Genomic DNA, 20,599 nt, shown 5'->3' with positions numbered 1-20,599 from the left:
CAGAATAAAATTATCAAAAACGTGTATTTTTTATTGTTTTTTTAACAGTGTTATGTACCAAAACGTCAAGATGCATGCAAAACACCGTAAATGGGAAAACGAAACGACATTTCCAGAAATATGTTTTTTGAGTGTTTATAAGAGTGCTAAAAAGCATGGTAGGATACCTATATTAAAAAAAAAAAGAACAATATTACCAAAACTCTAAAATCCATGCAAAACACTCTTTATAGAGAAACATAATAACAATACCAGAAACGTATATTTAGAGTTTTTGAGCTTTTTACGTGTATAAACTCCAATATATATGAAAATTACTTTGTCAGGAAAAGAAGAGACATTACGAGAAACGTTTATTATGTGTGTATTTGAACTTCTTAGGTACCAAAACGCTTAAAAAGCATGAAGAGCACTCTATATGGAGAAAGAGAACAATATTACCAAAAACGTGTATTTTGAGTGTTTTTCATATTGTTAGGTACGAAAACGCGAAAATATATACAAAGGAAACGATATTTTCAGAAACGTGTCTATTCCACGATTACTAGCGTGTTAGGCACCAGTACACTAAGATGCATGGAAAGCACCGCGATATTGAAAAAAAAAAAAAAAAAAAAAACGTGTCTTTTGGGTGTTTTTCAGTTACGTACCAAAACGGTCAAAAGAATGCAAAACACCAATCATGGTGATATAGAATAACAATACAAAAAATATTTTTTTCAGTGTTTCTGATCTTGGTACGTAGAACAACTGAAAAATGGACGCAAAGTGCTTATGGAATCAATATGGAATCGAAAATACATTACGAGAAACGTGTTTTAGAGCTTCTTTGGTACCAAAGCGCGAAAACGCATGAATGGCATTTCATTTGGAGAAATAGAACAACATAAAGAAAAACGCGTATTGTAGGTGCTTTTCATATAGTTATGTGTCAAAACGCAAAATGGCATGCAAAGAAACATCTAGCGGGAAACGAAACTACATTTCCGTAAGTGTTTTGAGTTTCGATAGAGGAATGAGCCATTAAAACACTAAAAACAATGGAACGTTCTTTATATGGGGAAAATAAAACTTTACCAAAAACGTGTTTTTTTAGCGTTTTTTTTTTTTTTTAGCTACTAACGTATCAAAACGCAAAAATACTTAGAAACATGCAAAACATCCATTTTGGAAAACACATTAACATTACGAGATAAAAAAAAATGAGATTTTTATTTGTGCTTCTAGCTTACAAGAAGGCCAAAATCTCTTTATAGTAAACTATATAAGGATACGAAAGGACGTTACGAGAAACATGTATTTTGATTTTTTTTGAAGTTATTAGCTAGTAAAACGCTAGATTTATAAATAGCACTCTATAAGGATAAAACAGAATATTACCAAAACGCCAAAATGCATAAAAGTCACACCTCGTGGAGAAACAAAAGGACATTATGAAAAACGTCTATTATGAGTTTTTCTTTTTTTCAGCTTTTTTAGGTACCAAAACACAAGAACGCCCGAAAAGAACTCTATTTTGAGAGAGAGAGAGAGAAAAAAAAAAAAAGTAGTGTTTGAGTTTTGAGTGTTTTCTTATTGTTAGATACCAAAATGCTAAAATTCATGCAAAGCATCCTATATTGGGTTTAAGAAAGGTGTATTTTGAGTTTTTATTGGCGTATTACGCACTAAAATGCTAAAAAAAAAAAAAAAATATGGAAAGCTCCCTGTATAGGAAACAAAACAATATAACGAAAAACGCATATTTTCAGTGGTTTTGAGCTATTTACGTACTAAAACCCTAAAACGCTTGCAAAACGCCCTTCATGGAGAAAGAGTAAAACTTTGCAAGTATTTTAGGTGCTTTTGAGCTTTTTAGGGAGAAAAAAGTCCAAAATGCATACAATATACCCAATATATGGAAACGAGAAGGCAATTCGAGAAACGTGTTTTATGAATGCTTTTGATCTTAGGTACCGAAACGTAAAAACGTGTTTATAGCACTCTATATAAACAACATTACCAAAACCATGAATTTTTTAACTTTTCAGCATTCTTAGATAACAAAACACCAGATTGCATTCAACGCCCGTTATATGGAGAAACGAAACGAAATTACATTTTTTTTCTTTTGAGCATATTAAGCACTAAAACAGAAGCATGGAAAGCACCTTATATGGGAATAGAAAACAATATAACGAAAAACGTGACGTTTGAGTGTTTTTCACTTTATCTGTACCAAAACGCTGAAAAACGCATGCAAAATACGCTTTATGGAGAACCAGGAAAACATTACCAAAAATAAGTATTTTGAGTTTTTTTTTTTTTTCAGCTTGTTTACCAGAAAAATGTCAAAATCCATGTAAAGTACCCTATATGGAAAAAAAAAAAAGCGTTTTTGAGCTATTTAGGTACCAAAAAAATAAAACTCTATAAGGAAAAAAAAATTACGAAAAATGCATATTTTGAGTGTGTTTAATATTACTAGGTACCATAACGCCAAAATACATAGAAAGCACCGTAAATTCGGAAAAGAAACGGTTTCCAGAAACGTGTCTTTTGAGTGTTTATAACCGTGTTATGCACCAAAACGTTAACAAAAAAAAAAAAAGCATGGAAAATAGCATATATTGGAGAACAGCAGAACATTACCAAAAACGTGTCTTTTGAGTGTCTTTGAACTACTTACGTACCGAAACGCTAAAACGCGTGCAAAACACCCTTTATGGAGAAACAAAACAACTTCCAAAACGTGTTTTTTGAGTGGTTTTGAGCCTCTTATGTAGAAAATGCCAAAAAAGCATGGAAAGTACCATAAATGGGGAACTAAAAGACATTACGAAAAACGTGTATTATAAGTGTTTTTGAACTTCTTAGATACCAAAACGCTAAAACGCATGAATTGCAATATAGGATGTCCCATAAGTTTCCATACATATGGTATCACGAACGCCATTACATGCATAAATCCTGGTATGTTTGAACTTGTTCTTCAGCAGTGGAGGAGACGCATGGAAATGTGTTTTCAACACAAAGGCAGTCATGTAGAGCATATTATGTAAATATGTTTTTTTTTCTATGATTCTATAATTTCTTATAATTTTTCCTATGTAATGAAACTTATAGAACATCCTATATATGTGGAGAAAAACCAAGATATTCAAAAGCGTGTATTTTCTGCGACTTTCACACTGTTAGATACCAAAACGCCAAAATACATATAAATCACCGCAAATGAATACACAAAACGTTAGAAACCATGTATCATTTGGGTGTTTATAAACGTGTTAAACAACAAATGCGCTGAAAAGCATCGGAAGTACACTAAATAAAAAAAAAAATCATTACCAAAAAGTGTGTTTTGAGTGTTTTTGAGCGACTTACATGTCAAAACACTTAAACGCATGCAAAAAACCTTTGGTGAAGAAACATAAAAAAAAAAAAAATCGTATATTTTCATTGTTCTGATCTTGTTACGTAGAAAAACACCAAATGCTGGAAAGTACATTATATGGGGAAACGAAAAAACATTACGAGAAACGTGTATTGTAATTGTTTTTGAGGTTCTTTGGTATCAAAACGCGAAATTGCGTGAATAGCACTCTGTATAAAGAGATAGAACACTAACAAGTGTATGTTGTTTTGCACATTCTTATGTACAAAAACACTAAAATGCCTCACATGCACAATGTATAGGATAAAGAAACCACATTCCCAGAAATATATTTTGAGTGTTTATTATCGTATTAGGCACCAAATCGCAAAAAAAAAAAAAAAAAAAAAGAATTTAAAGTTTTTTATATGGGGAAAATAAAACATTTCTAAAAACTTGTCTTTTATGTTTTTTCTTTAGCTACTTATGTATCAAAACGCTAAAATACATGGAAAACACCTTTTAAGGATAAGCACACTAACATTACTAGAAACATGAATTTTTATTTATTTATTTTATTTTATTTTTTTTTTTACGTATAAGAACGCCAAAATGCATTCAAAGTACTATGTATGTGGATACGAAAGGACATTACGAGAAATTTGAGTTGTGTTTTTTACTTTCTTAGGTACCAAAAGACATTACGAGAGACTTGTTATGAGAATTTTTGACCTTCCTAGGTATCAAAATGTTAAAACGCATGAATAGCACTCAATAAAATAAAATAAAAAAATGAAAAGAGATTAATGAATTTTCGCATTCTTAAGTAACAATGCGTCATAATCTATGCATCTCTTCATGAGGAAGGGAAACGCGTTTTAGCCACCAAAACACCCAAAAAAAAAAAAAAAAATGAAAAGCTAATTATATGGCAAAAACAAAACATTACCAAAAAAAAGTGTCCTTTAAGTGTTTTCGAGCCATTTACGTACCATAATGATAAAACCCATGGAAAACATCCTTTATGGAGAGAAAAAAAAATAAGAATACCAGAACTATGTATTATGAGTTTGCTTTGAGCTTTTACGTATAAAAAAACACTAAAACTCTTGGAAAGTACCTTATTTGGAGATACGAAAGGATATTACATGAAACATGTATTAAGAGTGTTTTTTACCTTAGTTACCAAATATTTGAATAACACTCTATATGGAGAAATAGAACATTACCAAAAATTAGTATTTCAAGAGTTTTTCACATTGTTCCCGCACCAAAACGCGAAAATGACTGTAAATCCTACTATATGGGGAAAGGAAAGGACATGACTAGAAACGAGTATTTAGTGTTTTGAGCTTGTGAATTACCAAAACGCTAAAAAAACATGAATTGCATTCTATATGGAGAAAAAAATAATATTGCCTAAAAGTTATAGGTTGAGTGTATTTAACATTGTTAGGTACCAAAGCGCAGAAACACATGCAAACCACCCTATATGGGGAAAAGAAACGACATATCGTGAAACGTGTCTTTTGAATGTTTATGAGCGTGTTATCCACTAAAACGATAAAATAGAAAGGGTGGATGAAACACTTTCTGGTAAAACAAAACAACATTAACAATATTGTGTCTTGCTTTTTTTTCAGGTACTTATGTATGAAAAAGCTAAAACGTATACAAGACAACCTTTATAAAGAAACATCTTTTTACCCCCCCAAAAAAATACATGCATTTTCATTGTTTTTGAGATTTTTACTTAAAAAAAAGCAAAAACTGCATTCAAAGAACAATATATGAGGAAATGAAAAGATATTACGTGAAACATGTAATATGAGTCTTTTGTAATATGAGTGTTACCAAAACGCTAAAACACATGCATAGCACTCTATATGGAGAAATAGAACAAGATTAACAAAAACGTGTATTTTGAGTTTTTTTTTCACATTGTTAGGCACCAAAATGCCAAAATGCATGGAAAGTACACTATATGTTGGAAGAAAATGACGTTTACAGAAACAAGTCTTTTGAGTGCTTATGAGCGTGTCTTTTAAGTGTTTTTGAGCTACTTACGTACCAAAACACTAAAACGCACGCAAAACACCCTTTATGAAAAATAGATAAATAAATAAATAAATAACATTGCTAAAAACGTGTATTTTCAGTGTTTGTGAGCTTGTTACGTAGAAAAACGATAAAATGCATACAAAGTACCTTTAACGGGAAAAGAAAAGTCATAACGAGAAACGTTTATTATGAGTGTTTTTGAGCTTCTTAGGTATCAAAACGCTAAAACCTATGAATAGCACATGTTCATGAAAAACATGTATTTTGAATAATTTTTACATTGCATGCAGAAATATTACAAGTAATGTATCTTTTGAGTGTTTATGAACATTTTAGGCACCAAAACACTAAAAACCATGGAAAACACTCCATATGAGAAAAGGAAACAATATCGTGTCTTTGAATATTTTTAAGAATTTCACGTACCAAACTTTAAACCACCAATCATTAAAAAAAAAAAAAAATCAAATAAATCATTGCAAAAAAACAAGTATTTTTAGCATTTTTACGTAAAAAAAAATTTACGTACAAAATTTTTACGTAAAAAAAAATATCATAATGTATTCAAAGTACTCGTATGGGTCTAAATAAACGTCTATTATAAGTGTTTTTGAGCTTGTTAGGTACCAAAACCTAACCATGAATAGCACTCTATATGAAAAGAAAAAAAAAACATTACCCAAAACATGCAGTTTGTGTATCTCACATTGTTAGGTACCAAAACGCCAAAGTGCATACAAAACCCACTAGAATGTGGGAAAAATAAACGACATTTCTAGTAACGTGTCTTTTCAGCCTTTATGAGCATGTTGTGTACGAAAACGCTAAAAAGCATAAAGAGAAACTCATGTTTTAAAACAAAATATTACCCAAAAACGTGTCCTTTGAGTGTTTTTGAGCTAATTATGTAGCAAAACGCTAAAACGCATGCAAAAACACTTTTTTTATGCAGAAACAGGAAAATATTACCGAAAACATGTTTCTTCAATGTTTATGAGCTTGTTACGTAGAAAAACGTCAAAATACAATGATATATATCTCTTCATGAGGAAGGGAAACGCGTTTTAGCCACCAAAACACCAAAAAAAAAAAAAAATGAAAAGCTAATTATATGGCAAAAACAAAACATTACCAAAAAAACCCTATATGGAGAAACGAAAAGACATTAAGAGAAATGAGTATTATAAGTGTTTTTGAGCTTCTTACGTATCAAAACGATAAAACGCATAATCAGCACTTTATGTGGAGAAGTAGAACATTATCAAAAACATATATTTGAGTGTTTTTTCACATTCTTACGTACCAAAACGGCAAAATGCACTGAAATCACGCCAGTTGGGGGCGCGAAAGGACATTATGAAAAACGTGTATTTTGAATTATTGTGAGCTTGTTAGGTTCCAAAACCATAAAAGGCCTTAATAGCATTCTATAAAGAGAAACAGAACAATGTTACCAAAGTAGTCTGAATGATTTTTTACATTGTTAGGTACCAAAATGCCAAAATGGATGCAACGCACACTATTCGGGTAAATGTAAACGACATTTCAATGCTTATGAGAGCATTAGGCATAAATTTGCTAAAATGCATGGAAAGCACTCTATATGGGAAAACTAAATAATATAACGAAAAACATTTTTTTGTGTGTGTTTTTGAGCTAGTTACGTAATAAAATGCTAAAACGCATGAAAAAAAAAATAATAAACTTTTTGAAGAAACAGAACATTATGAAAAACGAGTATTTTCATACTTTCTGAGCTTGTTACATATAAAAACGCAGAAATTCATGTAAAAGTACCATTTATGGAGAAACGAAGACATTAAGAGAAATGTGTATTAGGAGTGTTTTTGAACATATTAGGTACCGAAACGCGAAAGTGCCTTAATAGCACTCTGTATGGAGAAACAAAACAATATTGTATTTTGAGTATATTTCATATTGTTTTTTTTTTTTTTTTTTACAAAAACGCCAAAATGTATGCAAACCACCATATAAAGGGAAAATAACATTCCTAGAATCATGTCTTTTGAGTCTTTATGGAGTGGGTGGTTGTAGAATCGTGAATCCTATGTTAAATTGCCTACGTTCAACTGGTATATTCCCATTCATTTAATGATTTTTATTTTCATTAAAAATGTATTTTAATTAGGAACGATAGGACAACCATTTTTTTCTTATAAAAAAAAAAAAAAAAAAAATATATATATATATATATATATATATATATATATATATATATATATATATATATATATATATATATATATATATATATATATATATATATATATATATATATATATATATATATATATTTCTACGAAAAAAACAAAAACAAATATTTTGATATTCAATTATTTCTAAAAAATCAAAATCATCTCCAAACGAAAATTTTGATAGCACATGATGTTCGTCTTTCATAGTTTAAAAAGCTGCAATAGCCCATATATGTGTAGCAGGAATAGCAACGATCTTTTTTACTTTCGAAAATTCGCTATTTTGAGATATTAAGCGATAAAGTTTAAAGGGATATTATAATTTATTTATTGCAGCTAGGGACGTAAAATTAACACGATATAGACATCAGGATATGTTGAAAAAGTGAACACAAAACGATATTTCCAGAAACATGTATTTTGAGTATAAGCGTATTAGACACCAAAACGCTAAAAAAAATTATGGGAAATACCAAACAACAATAGCAAAAACGTGTCTACTATATGGGGATAAGAAACATTTCCAGAAACATGTCTTTTGAGTGTTTATGAGTGTTCTAGGCATGAATACGCTTAAAAGCATGGTAAGAACCTTGTAAGAGAAAACAAAACATTACAAAACACTTGATTTATGAGTATTTTTTAGCTCTTACGTACCATATCGTTAAAACGTATACAAAACAGCCTTTCTGGAAACAAGAAACAACTTAACAAAAAACGTGTATTTTTTTTATTTTAGTGTATTTTAGTGATTTTGGGATTTATTACGTAGAAAAACGCAAAAAATGTATGCAAAATATCATATATGGGGAAACAAAGACATTACGAGAAACGTGTATTATGAGTTTTTAAGATTTTTTTTAATATTGAAACACTAAAACTAAAAATAGCATTCTAAATAGAAAAAAAAAAAAAAAATACGATGAGCGTGTGTTTTGATTATATTTCACATTATTAGTTACCAAAACGCCAAAATGAATGCAAATCACCCTATATGAGGAAAGGAGACGACACATACACAAATGTTTCTTTTGAATGTTTATGAGCGTGTTATGCACTAAACTGCTTAAAAAAAAAAAAAAAAAGACATAGAAAGAAACCTATAAAGGAAAACGAAATAACATTACCAAAAACACTAAAACAACTAAAACAACTAAAACAACATTACCAAAATACCTTTCTTTTCAGTGTTTATGAGCTAATTACTTAACAAAACGCTATAACGCATGCAAAACACGCTTTATGTAGATACAGAACAACTTTGATAAAACACGTGTATTTTTTTGTGTTTTCACATAGGGTTTTCCATATAGGGTGCTTTCCATGTTTTTTAGGGTTTTGGTGCCTAACACTCTCATAAACACTCAAAACACACGTTTCTTGTTATGTCACTTCATTTCCCCATACAAGAGGCTTTGCATGCATTTTGGTTTTCACACCTAACAAAGACGTTGTAGCGTTTTGGTACGGAAGAAGTTAAGAAACCCTCAGAAGACACTTTTTTTATAATTTTGTTTTGCTTTATAATTTAGAGTGATTTCCTTGCTTTTTAGCGTTTTGGTTCCTAACACGCTGAAAAACACTCAAAAGAATAAGTTTCCGTAATGTTTCTTTTTTTCTCATTTAGGGTGTTTTGGAGGCATTTTCACCTTTTGGTACCTAACATTATTAAACACACTGAAAATACCATTATTATTTTTTTTTTTGTAAGGTCATTCTGTTTCTTAAAAACAGATTTATTTCATATTCATTGCGTTTTACCGCATGAATATTCATGCGTTTTACCATATTGATACCTAACACTCATAAAACAAGTTTCTCGTAATGTCTTGTCATTTCAAGATAGAGTACTTTGTATGAATTTTTTACGTAAGAAGCTGAAAAACACTCAAAATACACGTTTTTGATAAAGTGATAGTGTTTCTCGATGGTTTTTTGTGTGTGTGTGTTTTAGCGTTTTGGTACATAAGGAGCTCAAAAACACTAAATGTATATATAGGTTTATCAATTTATTTTTTTTTCCCATATAGAGTGCTTTATATGCTTTTTTTTATCGCTTTGGTGCCTAGAACGCATATAAACACACGAAAAAAAAAAAAACACGTATCTGGAAATCTCGTTTCATTTCCACATATAGGGTACTTTGCACTTTTTTTTTATTTCCGTATCCAAGAATGTTAAATATACTCAAAATACATGTTTTTGGTAAAGTTGTTATGTTTCTCCATTTTTGAGTTTCTTAGGTACAAAAATGCTAAAATGCATGAATAGTACTCTCTATCAAGAAACACAACAACATTACCAAAAACGTGTATTTTGAGCGTTTTTCACATTATTAGGGACCAAAACGCCAAAATGCATGCAAAGTAACTATATGGGGAAACTAGACGACATCACCAGAAACGTGTCTTTTTAAGTGTTTTTGAGGCACTAATACGCTAAAATTATGAAAAGCGCTTTATATGGAAAACAAAACATTATGAAAATAGTGTATTTTGTGTTTTTCACCTTCTTAGGTACCAAAACGCCAAAATGAATCCAAATCCCTTTATATAAGGAAACGAAACGAGATTACAAGAAAAGTATATTTTTAGTATTAAGTTAAGTTTAGTATTAAGTTCTTTGAACTTCTCATTTACTAAAAAGCTAAAACACATGCAAAACACCCTTTATGGAGAAGGAAAGTAACTACCATAAACAAGTGTTTTGAATGTTTTTTTTTTTTCTGCTTGTTCGTAGAAAATCACCAAAATGCCTAAAAAAAAAGTATTCATTTAAAGTATTCATTAAAAGTATTCATTAAAAGTATTGTTTTTGAGCTTTTTAGATACCCCCTAAAATATGCATGAAAATCATTCTATATGGATAAACAAAACATTATCAAGAACGTTTATTTTCAGTGTTTATCAAATTATGAGGTATTAAAACGCAAAAATGCATGCAGAGCCTCTTATATTTGGAAGGAAAACATAATTACAAACATTTTTTTTTTCATGTTATGCACCAATCTGCAAAAAAAAGCATGGAAAGCACTATATATAGGAAAACAAAACAACATGCCAAAATCGTGCCTTCTGAGTCTCTTTCACCTAGTTACGTACCAAAACTCTAAAACGCATGCAAAACACCCTTTATGTAAAAAAGATAATAACCAAAAACAAGTATTGTGAGTGTTTTTGAGCTTGGTGGGAAGAAAAACGCCGAAATGCATGCAAAGTACTCTATATGGGGAAACGAAAAGACATCAAGAGAAATTTGAATTATGAATTTTTTTTTTTTTTTAACTTCTTAGGTATCAAAAGGCTAAAACGCATAAATAGCACTCTATATGGAGAAACACAACATTAAAATTTTGTCTTTTTAGTGTATTTCACATTGTTAGGTACCAAAACATCAACATGATGCAAAGTACCGTATATTTCGGAAAGGAAACGATATCTCCAGAAACATGTCTTCTGGAGCTTGCTAGCCAGAAAAACGCTATAAAGCATGGAAAACCTATATGAGAAAACAAAAGAACGTTACCTAAAAGGTGTCTTTTGAGTTTTTTTTTTTTAACTAATTGCTTACTAAAACACTTGTAAACCTTATGCAAAACACCCTTAATGGAGAAACGCAATATCTTCACCAAAAAGGTACATTTATAAGTGTTTTTGAACTTGTTGCGTAAAAAAAAAACGCTAAAACACCTGAAAAAAAAAATTATGAAGAAATAACATTACTAAAAACAAGTATTTTCAGTGTTTTGTGTGCTTGTTACGTAAAAAAAAAACGCCAAAATGTAGGAAAAGTACCCATATGGGGTACGAGAAACGTGTATTATGAACGTTTTTAAATTTATTATGTATCGAAACGATACACTGTATATGGAGAAATAGAGCATCATTACCAAATTCTTATCCAAAGCACCCTTTATAGAAAAACTGAATAATATTACTAGAAACAAGCATTTTGAGAGCTTTTAAGATTGTTACGTAGAGAAACGCCAAAATGCATGCAAAACGCCATATTTGAATAAGAAAAAAATAATGGACATTAAGAGGAAAGTTTATTATGAGTGTTTTTGAGCTTCTTAGGTACCAAAGCTGTAAAATACATGAACAGCACACTATATGGAGAAACATAACAACATTTCCAAAAAAGGTGTATTTTGAGTATATTTTACGTTGTAAGGTACCAAAATTCTAAAAAAAAGCATGCATATGCTTTCTTAGCATTTAGCATATGCTTGCTCTATGGGGAAAAGAAACGATCTTTTCAGAAACGCGCATTTTAAGTGTTTATCGAGGGTGCTAGGCACGAAAACGCTAAAACACATAGAAGCCACTAATGGAAAAAAAATAAAAAATCTCTTCATTTTTTTTTTAGCCTATATGTATTAATAGTACAGTATTAACAAAAACGTGTATTTTGATTTTTTTTTTACCTTCTTAAGTATCAATTTGCCAAAATGCGTGCAGCGCCCTTTATATTATGAAAGTAAAAACTTTTTTATTTAATTTAAATGTGTTAGGGAATAAAACGCTAAAAAGCGTGGAAATCACCCTGTATATATATATATATATATATATATATATATATATATATATATATATATATATATATATATATATATATATATATATATATATATATATATATATATATATATATTTTTTTTTTTTTTTTTTTTTTTTATGTAGAAAGGATACTGGCCAAGGGCAACAAAAATCTAATAAAAAAAATGGCCACTGAAATGCCAGTCCCATAAAAGGGTCAAGGCAGTGGTCAAAAATTGCTGGATAAGTGTCTTGTAACCTCCCTCTTGAAGGAATTCAAGTCATAGGAATGTGGAAATACAGAAGCAGGCAGGGAGTTCCAGAGTTTACCAGAGAAAGGGATGAATGATTGAGAATACTGGTTAACTCTTGCGTTAGAGAGGTGGACAGAATAGGGGTGAGAGAAAGAAGAAAGTCTTGTGCAGCGAGGCCGCGGAAGGAGGGGAGGCATGCAGTTAGCAAGATCAGAAGAGCAGTTAGCATGAAAATAGCGGTAGAAGACAGCTAGATATGCAACAATGCGGCGGTGAGAGACAGGCTGAAGACAGTCAGTTAGAGGAGAGGAGTTGATGAGACGGAAAGCTTTTGATTCCACCCTGTGAAGAAGAGCAGTATGAGTGAAACCCCCCCAGACATGTGAAGCATACTCCATACATGGACGGATAAGGCCCTTGTACAGAGTTAGCAGCTGGGAGGGTGAGAAAAACTGGCGGAGACGCCTCAGAACACCTAACTTCATAGAAGCTGTTTTAGCTAGAGATGAGATGTGAGGTTTCCAGTTCAGATTATAAGTAAAAGACAGACCGAGGATGTTCAGTGTAGAAGAGGGGGACAGTTGAGTGTCATTGAAGAAGAGGGGATAGTTGTCTGGAAGGTTGTGTCGAGTTGATAGATGGAGGAATTGAGTTTTTGAGGCATTGAACAATACCAAGTTTGCTCTGCCCCAATCAGAAATTTTAGAAAGATCAGAAGTCAGGCGTTCTGTGGCTTCCCTGCGTGATATGTTTACCTCCTGAAGGGTTAGACGTCTATGAAAAGACGTGGAAAAGTGCAGGGTGGTATCATCAGCGTAGGAGTGGATAGGACAAGAAGTTTGGTTTAGAAGATCATTAATGAATAATAAGAAGAGAGTGGGTGACAGGACAGAACCCTGAGGAACGCCACTGTTAATAGATTTAGGAGAAGAACAGTGACCGTCTACCACAGCAGCAATAGAACGGTCAGAAAGGAAACTTGAGATGAAGTTACAGAGAGAAGGATAAAAACAGTAGGAGGGTAGTTTGGAAATCAAAGCTTTGTGCCAAACTCTATCAAAGGCTTTTGATATGTCCAAGGCAACAGCAAAAGTTTCACCAAAATCTCTAAAAGAGGATGACCAAGACTCAGTAAGGAAAGCCAGAAGATCACCAGTAGAGCGGCCTTGACGGAACCCATACTGGCGATCAGATAGAAGGTTGTGAAGTGATAGATGTTTAAGAATCTTCCTGTTGAGGATAGATTAAAAAACTTTAGATAAGCAGGAAATTAAAGCAATAGGACGGTAGTTTGAGGGATTAGAGCGGTCACCCTTTTTAGGAACAGGTTGAATGTAGGCAAACTTCCAGCAAGAAGGAAAGGTAGATGTTGACAGACAGAGCTGAAAGAGTTTGACTAGGCAAGGTGCAAGCACGGAGGCACAGTTTCGGAGAACAATAGGAGGGACCCCATCAGGTTCATAAGCCTTCCGAGGGTTTAGGCCAGCGAGGGCATGGAAAACATCATTGCGAAGAATTTTAATAGGTGGCATGAAGTAGTCAGAGGGTGGAGGAGAGGGAGGAACAAGCCCAGAATCGTCCAAGGTAGAGTTTTAACAAAGGTTTGAGCAAATAGTTCAGCTTTAAAAATAGATGTGATAGCAGTGGTGCCATCTGGTTGAAGTAGAGGAGGGAAAGAAGAAGAAGCAAAGTTATTGGAGATATTTTTGGCTAGATGCCAGAAATCACGAGGGGAGTTAGATCTTGAAAGGTTTTGACATTTTCTGTTAATGAAGGAGTTTTTGGCTAGTTGGAAAACAGACTTGGCATGGTTCCGGGCAGAAATATAAAGTGCATGAGATTCTGGTGATGGAAGGCTTAAGTACCTTTTGTGGGACACCTCTCTATCATGTATAGCACGAGAACAAGCTGTGTTAAACCAAGGTTTAGAAGGTTTAGGACGAGAAAAAGAGTGAGGAATGTACGCCTCCATGCCAGACACTATCACCTCTGTTACGCGCTCAGCACACAAAGACGGGTCTCTGACACGGAAGCAGTAGTCATTCCAAGGAAAATCAGCAAAATCAGCAAAGTTGTAGGCTAGTTCACCAGGATGGTCAGTGAAGGGAGAGGAAAGCCAAAGCTGGTGGCGAACATTGAAGTCTCCAAGAATGGAGATCTCTGCAAAAGGGAAGAGGGTCAGAATGTGCTTCACTTTGGAAGTTAAGTAGTCAAAGAATTGACTACTAAGTGGAGCACATTCTGACTCTCTTCTCTTTTCCGGAAATCTTAGAGAATCATATGTTCACCACCAGCTTTCCTCCCCCTTTACTGACCATCCTGGTAAAGTAGCCTTTAACTTTGCTATTTTCCTTGACCTAGAGCAATTGGTGCAACACCCTACTTGTATTCCTGACCATCATGGAGATACGTATAACAATCTTGACCTTTTTTTAACCTCCAATCCTTCTGTTTATGCTGTTACCCTGTCTTCTCCACTGGGCTCCTCCGATCACAATCTCATATCTGTATCTTGTCTTATCGCTCCAGTCCCTTTTCAGGATCCCCTAAAGTGGAAGTGCCTCTGGCCTTTTACCTCTGTTAATTGGGTGTACCTGAGAAGATATTCTGCTGATATTCTTTAGAATGATTATTGCTTCAGTGTCAGAGACCCATTTCTGTGTACAGAGCGCATAACAGAGGTGACAGTGTATGGCACGGAGGCGTACATTCTTTACTCTTTCAATCGGCCTAAACCTTCCAAACCTTGGTTTTATTGACACAACCTGTTCTCGTGCTATATATACAAAGGGTATTTCAGCCTTCCATCACCTGAGTCTCATGCGCTTTATATTTCTGCCAGGAATCATACCAATTATCTTCTACACAAGCCAAAAACTTCATTAATAGAAAGTGTCAAAATCTTTCAAGATCTAACTCCTCGTGTCTTCTCGCACCTAGACAAAATAAACATGGCCAATAACTTTGCTTCTTCATCTTTCCCTCCTTTATTTCTACCTCATGGCACCATTGTCATCTTATCTATTTCTAAAGCTAAACTCTTCGCTCACACCCAAAAAAATCTGCCTTCGATGATTCAGGGTTTGTTCCTCCCTCTCCTCCACCCTCTAACTACTTCATGCTACCCATTTATATCCTTCGCAGTTATGCCATCGCTGTCCAAAACCATTGGAAAACTTATGGACCTGATAGTGTCACTCTTATTGTTCTTCGAAACAGTTCCTCCGTGCTTGCACCTTGAGAAGTCAGTCATTTTTAACATGATCCATCAACATTTACCATTCCTTCTTGCTGAAAGTATGCCTACATTCAGCCTGTTCCCAAATAAGGGTGACCGTTCTAGTCCCTCAAACTACCGTCCTATTGCTTTAATGCATTGCCTATCTAAAATTGTTGAATCTATCCTCAATAGGAAGATTCTTAGACCTGTTGTCTGCGCCACTGGCAGAAAACGGGCCGCCCTAACTGATTTTTCCCAAATAAAACAAAATTCTAAACAAGAAAGAATTTTAGGAAATTATTCTTATAATGCCAATCAACATTTAATAAGGAATGAAGATGTACAAGAAATTTTCCCCAAAAAATCGGTCTATTTTATGACATTTTATATTTTCTTTCGATCACTCGCGAAGCAATATGACAACAGATGAAAATCAATAAGTTGATAAGATGAACCAATAAGTTCACTGGCGACGGCCACCTCCTTGCCAGCCCTACGATAGATTTCCCCTTATATATTTGTGTTTGTGTGTGTGTGTGTGTGTGTGTGTTTTGGTATATATATTTTTTAGTGCAGTTATTTTTCTCTTTCCTGCAGTATTTCACGTAAAAATATAAGAACATAAGACTCATAGGTGAGGAATAAGAAGCTGAGTGTTGCTGATCATCTGATCTCGTGTGATCAATATGCTTTCTCTTCCGCATTATCTCAAAAAAAAAAATAAATAAATAAATAAATAAATAAAATAAAAACATAAAGACATAATGTGAGTGCTAAGTAAGTGCAGTTGACACAAACGTGAAATTAGAAACTCTACCAGGACAGGAGGCATAATAATGTTTTCTAAAGATGGTAAAGTTTCTCTCTCTCTCTCTCTCTCTCTCTCTCTCTCTCTCTCTCTCTCTCTCTCTCTCTCTCTCTCTCTCTCTCTCTCTCTCTCTCTCTCTCTCTCTCTCTATATATATATATATATATATATATATATATATATATATATATATATATATATATATATATATATATATATATATATATATATATATATATATATATATATATATATATATATATATATATATATATATATATATATATATATATATATATATATATATATATATATATATATATATATATATATATATATATATATATATATATATATATATATATATATATATATATATATATATATATATATATATATATATATATATATATATATATATATATATATATATATATATATATATATATATATATATATATATATATATATATATATATATATATATAGGATTAGGAAGCAGTAGACACCTGCCGAAACGATAATTACTCCCAGTGAGGTCTAAAGCACTGTTCAGGGGGTGCTGTGAACTTATCATTAAAGCCAGCTGTGACCTCACTGAACGTTTCCCTTTGTGTCTCACAACACAAGGGAGCAGTCACAGCCTGCCCTCTAAAGACAACTCTCTTCCTTCACACAAAACTACAAGCACCTAATAACACACACACCCTTCACTCAAAAATTTTAAAATCATTGCGACTCCTACACCAGCCTCGGAGTCCCCATCTGGGGAGGGGACCATAATTGTCCCCAGGTCGTACTGCCTTTCTGTCGACGACCCTAAGTATCTTGACACCCCCTCAACTTTTTCTTCATTAACTTCTGCATCATTCGCGGTCTAAGATCTAATTTTCAATCTGTAGAACACCACCTCTCCTCTTCTAAACCTCATCTTCTTTTCCTCACTGAAACTCAGGTGTCTGAGGCAACTGACAGTTCTGTTCCCTTCTACTTTCTCTATCCTCATTTTCGATCCAAAGCTGGATGCTGCGTTTATGTGCGCAATGACTTAACCTGCTCTCGTGCCCACGCTCTTGAATCTTCCGAGTTTTCCACCATCTGGCTACGACTACAGAGTCACTCTCATACTAAATTTATCTGTGCTGTATACCTCTCTCCTAACTCCTCTGACTATAAGAAATTCTTTGACTACTTAACTTCCAAAGTGGAGCACATTCTGACCCTCTTCCCTTTTGCAGAGATCTCCATTCTTGGAGACTTCAATGTTCGCCACCAGCTTTGGCTTTCCTCTCCCTTCACTGACCATCCTGGTGAACTAACCTACAACTTTGCTATCCTCCATGACCTAGAGCAATTGGTGGAACTCGTATTCCTGACCGTCTTGGATACACCCAACATTCTTGACCTTTTCCTGACCTCTAATCCTCCTGCTTATGCTGTCACCCTTTCTTCTCCGTTGGGCTCCTCCGATCTCAATCTCATATCTTTATCTTGTCCTATCACTCCAATCCCTCCTCAGGATCCCCCTAAGCGAAGGTGCCTCTGGCGTTTTGCCTCTGCTAGTTGGGGGGACCTGAGGAGGTATTTTGCTGATTTTCCTTGGAATGACTTCTGCTTCCGTGTCAGAGACACGTCTTTGTGTGCTGAGCGCGTAACAGAGGTGATAGTGTCTGGCATGGAGGCGTACATTCCTCACTCTTTTTCTCGTCCTAAACCTTCTAAACCTTGGTTTAACACAGCTTGTTCTCGTGCTATACATGATAGAGAGGTGGCCCACAAAAGGTACTTAAGCCTTCCATCACCAGAATCTCATGCACTTTATATTTCTGCCCGGAACCATGCCAAGTCTGTTCTCCAACTAGCCAAAAACTCCTTCATTAACAGAAAATGTCAAAACCTTTCAAGATCTAACTCCCCTCGTGATTTCTGGCATCTAGCCAAAAATATCTCCAATAACTTTGCTTCTTCTTCTTTCCCTCCTCTACTTCAACCAGATGGCACCACTGCTATCACATCTATTTTTAAAGCTGAACTATTTGCTCAAACCTTTGTTAAAACTCTACCTTGGACGATTCTGGGCTTGTTCCTCCCTCTCCTCCACCCTCTGACTACTTCATGCCACCTATTAAAATTCTTCGCAATGATGTTTTCCATGCCCTCGCTGGCCTAAACCCTCGGAAGGCTTATGAACCTGATGGGGTCCCTCCTATTGTTCTCCGAAACTGTGCCTCCGTGCTTGCACCTTGCCTAGTCAAACTCTTTCAGCTCTGTCTGTCAACATCTACCTTTCCTTCTTGCTGGAAGTTTGCCTACAATCAACCTGTTCCTAAAAAGGGTGACCGCTCTAATCCCTCAAACTACCGTCCTATTGCTTTAATTTCCTGCTTATCTAAAGTATTTGAATGTATCCTCAACAGGAAGATTCTTAAACATCTATCACTTAACAACCTTCTATCTGATCGCCAGTATGGGTTCCGTCAAGGCCGCTCTACTGGTGATCTTCTGGCTTTCCTTACTGAGTCTTGGTCATCCTCTTTTAGAGATTTTGGTGAAACTTTTGCTGTTGCCTTGGACATATCAAAAGCCTTTGACAGAGTCTGGCACAAAGCTTTGATTTCCAAACTACCCTCGTACGGTTTCTATCCTTCTCTCTGTAACTTCATCTCAAGTTTCCTTTCTGACCGTTCTATTGCTGCTGTGGTAGACGGTCACTGTTCTTCTCCTAAATCTATTAACAGTGGTGTTCCTCAGGGTTCTGTCCTGTCACCCACTCTCTTCTTATTATTAATTAATGAACTTCTAAACCAAACTTCTTGTCCTATACAGCAGATACAAAATTTAGTTTGAGAGTGACTCTATAGTTATAGCCGGGTGCTGGAAAACTCGGAAAATAAAAAAAAAACATGGGCACGAGAGCAGCATAGCGCACATAGACACAACATCCAGCTTTGGATTGAAAATGAAGATAGAGAAACTAGTTAGCACCGCTTCAGTATTGGGTCATTAATAGGTCCTCATTGCATCCAACCAGAAAGATATATGGGAGTGTGTTCCTCTCTCTTCAGTACTCGATTATCATGAACTTTCAAGAACTCATGGGTGTTGTTGCTGCTGCTTTTGTGCTGGCCAAGAAGAGAAGACCGAAAAGAAGGAGACAAGACAGAACATGTTGGGTCAGAGAATGGTTGAATATAGAAATGGTATTATAATCACCACCTAAATCACCGACACTGGGTGGAACATCAGACTTTGGACAGCTGACAACCTGGAGAACCATCATTTGGTTCTTGTGTGATTGATTGGCTGTGATGATTGCCTACTTCCCCATCACTTGTATTTGGGCGGTATGACTTAATATGAACTGCAGGAAATTAATGATGTCTGTTCTATGGCAGTTGGACCAACACTGCCAGTTGGGGACGGATCACACTGACATGACGCTAGCGTAATGCTAACATGACGCTGACGTATTACGCACTGACTGCACGGTGTGGAAGCGCAGAGAAGAGAGACAGAGCGTAGTGCGCGCTGAGTAGTATGCACACAGTAAGAACCGGATGGTCCTCATCATGTCATGAAAAAAAAAAAAAGAGCGTAGAGAGTACTTGCTGCTCGTAGTAAGGAGGAGGAGGCAGTAAACACCTGCCGAAACGATAATTACTCCCAGTGAGGTCTAAAGCACTGTTCAGGGGGTGCTGTGAACTTATCATTAAACCCAGCTGTGACCTCACTGAACGTTTCCCTTTGTGTCTCACAACACAAGGGGGCAGTCACAGCCTGCCCTCTAAAGACAACTCTCTTCCTCCACACAAAACTACAAGCACCTAATAACACACACACCCTTCACTCAAAAATTTTAAAATCATGGCGACTCCTACACCAGCCTCGGAGTCCCCATCTGGGGAGGGGACCATAAATGTCCCCAGGTCGGACTGCCTTTCCGTCGACGACCCTAAGTGTCTTGACACCCCCCTCAACTTTTTCTTCATTAACTTCTGCAACATTCGCGGTCTAAGATCTAATTTTCAATCTGTAGAACACCACCTCTCCTCTTCTAAACCTCATCTTCTTTTCCTCACTGAAACTCAGGTGTCTGAGGCAACTGACAGTAGCCCCTTTTCTGTTCCCTCCTACTTTCTCTATCCTCATT

This window comes from Scylla paramamosain, chromosome 34 (genome assembly GCF_035594125.1).
Source record: "Scylla paramamosain isolate STU-SP2022 chromosome 34, ASM3559412v1, whole genome shotgun sequence".
Classification (NCBI taxonomy): Eukaryota; Metazoa; Arthropoda; class Malacostraca; order Decapoda; family Portunidae; genus Scylla; species Scylla paramamosain.
Note: the sequence above shows the minus strand (reverse complement) of the source record.